Source organism: Haliotis rubra, unplaced genomic scaffold (genome assembly GCF_003918875.1).
Source record: "Haliotis rubra isolate DU_JTF1 unplaced genomic scaffold, ASM391887v1 Scf97, whole genome shotgun sequence".
NCBI lineage: Eukaryota > Metazoa > Mollusca > Gastropoda > Lepetellida > Haliotidae > Haliotis > Haliotis rubra.
Genome location: NW_025767712.1, coordinates 1,665,194 through 1,674,602, shown reverse-complemented (window position 1 = coordinate 1,674,602; position 9,409 = coordinate 1,665,194). Strand labels below are relative to the sequence as shown.

The following is a 9,409-nucleotide window of genomic DNA, read 5'->3' as shown; positions in this document are numbered from 1 at the left end:
TTAGTGACAACTCTGGCGGCAGCATTCTGAAGTTTTTTGAAGTCTGAAGAGAAGATCATTGGAGATTCCAAACAGTAGGCTATTGCAATAGTCAATCCTGGAGAGAACAAGTGACTGAGTGAGAACTTTAGCAGCATCTGTGGTTACAAGATGGCGGATGTTACCAATAGAGTGGAGATGGAAGTAGCCTACTCTACAGAGATGGTTCACATGTTGCTCCATGGTGAGACAAGGATCAAGATGAACACCTAGGTTTTTTACACTGGATGAAAGTGGGATATCTGAGTTAGCATATCTAGCTGTAAATCCTTTCTTTGCAGCATAATTGACAAAACTGTGCCATTTGTCATCGTATAAGTTGCGAGTTGAGTTACGCAGGGCAAGCGTGACTGCTTTTGCCGCTCTGGCTGAATAACCTCTCTTATTCAGACACGCCTTGATACAATCCATACGTGAATTTGGAATATTTCTGGCTTTCCGTGCTCTTGTTTGGTGTGCGGATGTATTAACAGATTCGAGCACTCTGGAAGTTGTAGTATTGGTTGTCCGATTTCTTGAATAAGAGTTGGAAACCACGTTCTCGCTGGCCAGTAGGGCGCGACCAAAATCAGATGGAGGTTCTGCGTTTGACTGATTTTGAGTAAGACTTGTGGGATTAACGCTGGTGGTGGGAAAGCGTACGCGTTGAGTCCTTCCCACGATATGCTTAGTGCGTCCGTTCCCCATGCAAGTGGGTCTGGAACTGGCGATACGAATGTTGTCAGTTGTTTGTTGAATCGAGTGGCAAATAGGTCTATTAGTGGAGTTCCTATTTCCTTGATTATTTGAGTGAATATCTCTGTGTGGAGCATCCATTCTGTCGGTGATGGTAGGTGTGGCCGAGAGGGAGCGTCTGCAAATACATTCTTTGCTCCTCGAATGTGACATGCTCTGACATGTATGTTTAGATTGTCGATTAAATCGAACAATCGGAAACATAGAGACAATAGGTTCGGTTGAGCCTTGTTTGTTCACATAAAACGCCACTGTCGAATTGTCTCTGTGAATCATCAACTGAGCGTTCTGTAGTAAGTTGCTCCAGTGACTTATGGCGTTTATGACTGCTTGCATCTCTAGCAGATTTATGTGTAACTTGCTCTCTTGATTGCTCCATAGGCCTGACGCTGTCCTGTTGGCGAGATGGGCTCCCCAACCTTGTAGTGACGCGTCTACATAGAGATGTGTTTCCGATTCCGGCTCTATTAAGGAGACGCCTACGCAAACATTCAATTTCTTGGTCCACCATAGTAGGTGAGGTTTGACGTGATCTGGTAGACTGAACGGTAGAGAGTCTTCGAGATGCGAATTGATGAGGACTTGCAACGGGCGTAGTTTGCCTCTGACTGTCAAGTCTTGAGCTGATGTGAGTAATCCCAATAGGCTCTGCCACTGTCGTAGTGGTAGCGGAGAGAGTAAGGCTTGTGGGATTGACTGTTGGATCTTGATCCATCTGTCCTCCGGTACTACTATACGATTCTGGGCTGTTAGAAATCGTATACCTAGAAATTGCAGATCTTGCGTTGGCTCTAGGTCTGACTTGAGTAGATTTACTAACAATCCTCGTTGAGTTAGTAACTTGATTATAAAGTTCAGCTGTAGTCTGAGACGCTGTGGATCTGGATCCACTTGTATCCCGTCATCTATGTAAAACGCGCTGCGAAGACGATGTAGGTATGAGACGATAGGTTTCGTCACTCTTGTGAATAACCAAGGGGCCGATGAGATTCCAAAGGGAAGTACTTTCCATTGGTTATGTATTCCATCTTGGATAAATCTTAGATATTTCCTTGAATCTGGATGAATCAGAATGTGTAGATATGCGTCTTGCAGTTCTATGCTGGCCATGTAATCTCTGGGACGAATTAAGTGCCGTAGTTGCGGTAGGTGTATCATGCGAAACGCTGGCGGTTTGCTTAGATAGTCTCTGTTGAAGAGGCTCATGTTGTATATGAGACGAAAGTTTTCCTTGGAATTTTTCTTGGGCACTAGGAAAACTGGGGAGTAGAAACCTGGTACGATGTTTCGTTGATCCAGAACTTCTAAGGCCTGTTTGTTTAAAAGAGTAGCTACTGTTTCTCTTAACATTGGTAGTTGTAACGGATGGAAGTCGAACCTTGGAGGGATGACTGTCAACGGAGGTTTGGCCTTGAGTTGTATTTGATATCCGTGCTGTAGGATGTTGGATACATAAGGATCTTGTAGGAATCCCCAGTTTTCCCAGTGCAGCTGAAGGCGTCCACCCACTTGAGAAGGTTGTACTGGAATGGCTGGGGGTGGAAGACTCCAGTCGTTCCGAACCTGTATTTCATCGTTTAAAAGAGCGGGAACCTCTGGATGACCTGCCTCTTGCTGATCCTCCTCTGAAATTGCTGTATGGGCGACGAAAAGACTCCTTAGGACCTTTTGCTGTAGCCTATTTCTTGTCCCGTGCTTTCTGTAGTCCAGAGAATTTCGACTTGCCAGAGTATCTCAAGGATGTTTGTTTAATGACATTAGCTAACGTATCCATGGACTTAATCATAAGCACTTCTCTAGAGTCCTTAGACACCTCTTTGGAGACCTTGTCTATGTTACCACCAAAGAGATATGGAGATGACCACGGGGCAGCGTAGAGGGATTCAGTAAATTGATTACCCCAAGTACAGGAGGTTAGGAGACTCTGACGACGAGCCATAGTAGTAGCTGCAGAAAGAGCTGACAAGTGATCTGTTAGGAACTGTTGGTCTCTTTTCTGCATGAGTAGAGCCGAGTAGATCATCCTATCTTCTTCATCTGTAGAATCTTTGAACTTAGTGATGAGAGTTTCATTGACAGTTCTAGATCTATTCAATCCAAAAAACATTCTCCTAGAAATGGTATCCAACTGGGCTAGCTTGCGATCGTCTATTCTGTAATTCCTGGACTTGGCATCGCTGATTAACTTAAAGTTGTCATCAATATCTTGAGCCTTGAAAAAGGAGTCCATATTGTGGCCTGCAAACTTCTTGGCGTTGAAAACCGGGAAATGTGCTGTCTGAAACTTCGTAGATTTGGTAAAAGCTGCATCCAGATTAGCTGGAACCGCTGCTATCGGGTCAATAGGAGGTAAGGAGATAGTGTCAGCATCATCTTCCTTCATCAAATAAGTATGGGCTGAGTTCTCGTTCTTAGACGGGGAAGAAAGTTCCAAACCATTCACCATCCAGTATCTAATTTCTGCATCCGAGAATACGATACCTTCTTCCTCTTCTGACGTAGGATCACAGATAATAGAGTGAGGTGGAGTCCTAGATCTATATGAGGATCGTCAAGAAGATTGTGGTGAACGGACTGACGAGTGGCTAGTATAGGGAGACCTTGGTGGAGACTTCCTCTGCGAACGCTGGTGGCTTCGTGAAGCTCTCGATGAATCCCTTATAGATCTTCTGGGTGAAGATGACTTGGAGCCACTTAACCTTCGTGAAGGCCTTCATGAAGGTATCGAGTCAGAGTCCGAATCATTAGATAGGAGCTTGCTTCGCGAACGACCTCTGTGTTCATCAGGGTCTGAGCTCGGTGAAGCACTCCTCCTCCATGAAGCCTTTCACGAATGGTGAGGATCTGGGTCCTTCGTGGAGGCGGCCTGGGACGTCATTCGCGAAGGCTTCGATACGGGCTGGGTTGCCCTTCGTGGAGGCGCGTTTGTGGGCTCTGGGGCCCTACGCGAAGTCATAGCGGGCTCTGGGGCCCTACATGAGTTTAAATGGGTTGGGCTCTGGGGCCCGCGGCTCTTGAGGCCTCTGTAAACCATATCGGTCTTCCATCAGCATCATAATCGGTTGACCAGGTCTTCTGGGACGGTCTGCGCTGATGTTGACGCTGCCCTCTCTATGGTAGCGACGGGACCCTCAGGTAGAATCTCTGCCGTCAGCGTAGGCATCTCTGGCTGCGTGTTGATCTGCGCTGAAGTGACGGTAGCCGATACTTGTCGCTTCTTATGCTACATCTGGAATGATAATCGGTATATCGTCATCATATAAACACAATTCTGACAGGAAGAATGTCAGATGAAAATATTTTTTGGAGTCTTCGTAGGTTTCACTTTCGACGAAGCTGTAGCCCTGGGGGTGCGGAGCGTACGTTGTGACGACGTGGAAGCTCTCCTGGTCTTAGACTAGGACGACGGGATGTCCTGGGATGCAGGTCGCTTCTTGGATATAGCGGACTGTGTCCCACGCTTCTCCCCCGAAGGTAACTCAAGCGGAACACCAGACGGTAGAGGGTCGTGTTGACAGGGTACATCTGACTCTGATCTATCAGCCATGACTGAAGACTGTTTCCGAGATCTATCTGCTGCACGTCTCAAGACGCAATATAAATATTTATCAAAGGCAGAATTAGACAATTTAATACACAAATTGCAACGTGAAACAGTAGAGCATGGCGTAGTACAACTAGGGCATATTAAATGCGGATCGGCAGCAGAGAAACGTAATTTACAAACAGTGCAGATTTTCATTAACGCAATCTACTCAGCAAACACGGCGGACCGTGATTAAAGCAGCAGAAACACGAATAATATCAATGCATGTTGTATAAGGATACTAGTTACACCTCTATAGAAGATTATAGAGGTAAACAACTAAATATAAACAAGAAGACAAAGTCATCAATATCCCCCGCAATGGCAAAATACTCTTCATGATTATGTCTACGAGTTATGATTATGTGTAATATTTAGGTGTGTATATAGAAAAGTGGAAGGAGAGTATTGAAAGGTTTTTAAAGTTCTGCTCCAAAAAGGAGCACAACCACCATTTTCAGTCTAAGTCAAACTTGTTGCCATGGAAACGCCAAACATATTTTATTCAGAATTCCAAAACTACCAAAAGGCACCAGTACACCACCAGATCTATCTATGTGCCAAGTTTGGTGAATGGTGAAGAAATAGTGAACAGTTTTAGAGTTCAGCTCCGGAAAAAAGCACAACCACAATTTCAAGCTAAGTCAAACTTGTTGCCATGGAAACGCCAAAATATTTTATTCAGAATTCCCAAACTACCAAAAGGCACCAGTACACCACCAGATATATGTATGTCCCAAGTTTGGTGAAGAAACATTGAACAGTTTTTGAGTTCTGCTCCGGAAAAGAGCACTACCACCAATTTCAGTCTAAGTCAAACTTGTTGCCATGGAAACGCCAACAATATCTTATTCAGAATTCCAAAACTACCAAAAGGCACGAGTACACCACCAGACCAATCTATGTGCTAAGTTTCGTGAAGAAATAGTGAACGGTTTAAGAGTTCTGCTCTGGAAAAAAAGCACAACCACCAATTTCAGTCTAAGTCAAACTTGTTGCCATGGAAACGCCAAAAATATTTTATTTAGAATTCCAAAAATACCAAAAGGCACCAGTACACCACCAGATCTATCTATGTGCCAAGTTTGGTGAAGAAATAGTGAACGGTTTTAGAGTTCTGTTCCGGAAAAGACAAAAGTGCACGGACGGATGGACAGACGGACGGACGGAGTCCATTTTAATACCCCCCGCAAAACGCGTTGCGGGGGATAATAAAGGATATAGTGTGTAGGGAGACACAGGCGCTCTCACGTCCTGCTCACTGGGCGAAGAAGGAGAGAGTGAGGCACATGGCAGGAGGTGGCGCCCTCGTTCCCGCGCTTACGAGGGGACAGATAACTCGTGGTGAGTACTAATTAGTGATTTTACATTGAAGGGAACTTCAATTGGGAGATACAAGTGTTCCACTGTGTTCGCAAGAAGAAGAAGACAAGCAAGTAGCATGAGTCAGGATAAGGAAAAATAAGCTTAGTGACAAGGTCATATTTATTAAAACATTTTTCCATATTTTAAATAAATAGAAAGTATAACAATTATTGTAAACATCACAGATATCACAAACATATGTTAGGATACATGGGTAAATAAACACTTTTCTGGCCTAGTCATTAACAGAGTAAACAGGATTCATCAGCACATGGCCAGATTTCAAAGTTCATAAATAATTAATACCACTGCAGTTTTATGGCAGAACATTGACTTAAATATCACAACTTTCATAGATATTTAAGTCTTAGGAATGAGTTGACTGTGAGTGAAAATACAGTTGCAAACTATACACATTTTTACACACAGCAGTAAACAAGTAAACGTTCTGCTGTTTTAGTTTTGTTGTGCTTCTTCCAATGGACTTCTTTGCATGAAAAATGATGTGGATAAATTCTTGTGTGACTGTTGATGACCAAATCTTGAATCTGAAACAGAAATAACCAAATCATGTGAAATGACAGATACTAGGATACACATGAATACTGTCAGAGACCTGTGCTTTCTATTTAAAACCGGGGCGGTGGGGTAGCCTAGTGGTTAAAGCGTTGGTTCGTCACGCCGAAGACCCGGGTTCGAATCCCCACATGGGTACAATGTGTGAAGCCCATTTCTGGTGTCCCCCGCCGTGATGTTGCTGGAATATTGCTAAAAGCGGCGTAACACCAAACTCAGTCAGTCAGTCAGTCTATTTAAAACCACAATCAGCAATATTCCATCAGTAAGATGAGGTCTGTAAATAACTGAGTCAGTCAAGTGATTTATACAATGGGCAATCAATGGTCCACTAGGGTATGTGGGGATGCAATCAACTAACAACCAGCATGGGATGCTAGGTAGTCCAACCTTGAATCCCACAGGTTTCGCAACTAACAAAGTGGTGCTCAGGACGTGTTCTACCCTCCATACAGAATCAACACTATGAATACTGTTCATTCACTGTTTGCAGAACTCAAATCTTAAAGAGAGCCCTCACAGCCAAAGGATAATATGGATAAATCTCATGAAACCAGAATCTACGTTGATCAAAGGAAATCTATGAATCTATTGACAAGTAGAGCCTTCTCGTGATGAAAAGAACTGGCCCTCCAAATACAAATATTTTTTACAGTATAACGATAAAGACTACCAATTGACACACCAGGCGACTGACTCTAAATAAACAGGAGGTCCTATGATATATCTGCCTGCCACAGGCAAGGATAGGAGATAACTGGACCTTGGCAAACCTTGGGAAGACTGAAGGAGTGAATGTTTAATGTTATATTCTACTTCAGAATCCTGACTGATTTTGCTTGATGTTCTCAAGCAGGTTTATGGAAGGCAAATCTTCGCATAGTTTGCAAGATGATGAATCCTTGATCCTTGAATTTGCAGTCCTAATAATCACACAGACATATGATTCAGATACACAAGCAGTTCAAAAGTAAATAAAATTTGTAGTTACCTCGCAGGTTTGCCTATGTGGATGCTTGTTGCTCTGCACATGTGAAGATAAAGAAATCATCAGATCAGTGGCTGACACCAATAGCATGATAAATGAGTAACAACAAAGTACAATGTACTAAAAACATTTACATACATAAATAACATCTAGATCAGTGTGAACTTCATTTACCTTCAGGTTTAGTCTCTTCCTTCTGCTCAGTTTTGGTTTCATCATCTTTCTTTGCATCTTCCTCCTTTGTATCTTCCTCCTGTTTAGCCTCTTCCTCCTTCTTCTCTGACCTGATGTCCAAACATCAATCTCAACTGCTTCAACTTTAGCACATGTACACAGATATTACAAGTGACTGACATGGAAACATAAACAACACAATTTCACATCAAACATCTTCCCCATATTAGGAGACTGACTGAGTTTAATTTTACGCCACTTTTAGCAATATTCCAGCAATATCACGGCGGGGGACACCAGAAATGGGCTTCACACATTGAGCCCATGTGGGGAATCGAACCCGTGTTTTCGGCGTGACGAGCCAACGCTTTAACCACTAGGCTACCCCACCGCCCCCATATTAGGAGAGGTGGACTGGCATCATCAACATAGAAATACACCAGTGTTGTGAGTAAACTGTGCAACAATGTAAGTGAATGTTGTATTGCTGAATCATCGTTAATCATCACTATTCCAGTTATCTTAGAATGAACTATAAACACTTCTAACTAAGTGTTAACCAGACAAGTAGCATATTCAACAATCCATGGTGGTGAGGTACACCAAGATCTGACACTGTACAGACACCCAACACTTCGCAGTTGGCTCTTATGACATAGATGGATACAGAGGCATCTATTCTGTGCAAAGCTTGAGAGTTGGAAGAACATGTTACAAAGACAAACACCTGTTATCCTTCAAACAGTTAGTTTCTATAGTCCGTTTGGCTCAAAAGCGGACCGATGAATTGCAATCTAACTCGAAAACTAATAATCATAAAATACTCAATAAAACACTGATCATAATCAAAACATCATACCCACTCTGTGAGGTTTTTGCAGAATTTTTGTCCTAAAAATAAAAAAGTTGTTTAACAATCTATCATTAAACTATTGACACAGTTCACAATTTGTTACGAGGGAGGAGCGCAGAGAAAGGGACAGCCAGGTGTTCGAGAACGGATGGAGACGGCACAGCACAGGTTAATGAATAAATAACTTTGTCTGTGAACGTGCTTCTCTGCGCTCCTCCCTCGTAACAAACAGTGAACTGTGTCAATATTTTAATGATAGTTTGTTAAACAACTTTTTTATTTTTAGGACAAAAATTCTGCAAAAACCTCACAGAGTGGGTATGATGTTTTGATTATGATCAGCATTTCATTGAGTATGTTATGTTTATTAGTTTTTGAGTTAGATTGCAATTCATCGGTCCGCTTTTGAGCCACTTTTGAGCTTTTGACAGTACCACAAGGTGAAAGAAACAGGGAGGGCATTTACTATTGATAATTTGGTTTGCAGATCTGCTGACCATAAACATCAGGAATATTTTACATTTATTACGTAAGAGCCTGAAAGTCCCACATAAATTACAAAAATATGCATCCCAAATGTAGAATTCATGATGTTGACATAAAGAGAGTACCGGGGTATATACATTTTTAAACATTCCTGAAGAATAGAGAATTTTAACTTATTTCCCGTCCAGTGTACCAAGCCATCTTTTTTTCTCTAAAAATATTTAAAGGGTCAAGTTTTAGTTTCCCCAACACATCTCCCGAAGTAGTAAACCGACAAATATCAAAAGGCAACTGACTTATTAATGGGAATTCTAAGATCTATCATTACCAATACTCCTGGATGATATACTATATTTCAATTCTGTTATGTTAAATACAGGGAACTCACTCACTACAAGAACGCCATTTTATGAAGGGACATCACCATCTCCTGCACTTATAATAAGTAACTTTGCATTGACTGATTTTTGGTCATGAATGTAATTTGCTTTGTTTTAGTTTCATATTAATGGATTTATAGTCGAAATGAACCTTGTGCAAATTGGTCTTGGCTATTTCCAGACAAAAATGAAAACTGAGGAGGGTGGACTACTAGCTGAGATTCCGT

At 42.2% G+C, this 9,409-nt stretch overlaps 1 long non-coding RNA gene across 1 annotated transcript; it reads right to left on the bottom strand.

The window, feature by feature from the left end:
• Window positions 1-5,831: 5,831 nt before the first annotated feature.
• LOC124265254 lies at window positions 5,832-7,578 on the bottom strand. The gene is made up of 3 exons (XR_006895396.1): window positions 7,464-7,578; window positions 7,293-7,325; window positions 5,832-6,273 (listed from the first exon to the last, which is right to left on the bottom strand). It is a non-coding gene; the product is annotated as an uncharacterized LOC124265254 (long non-coding RNA).
• Window positions 7,579-9,409: the final 1,831 nt, after the last annotated feature.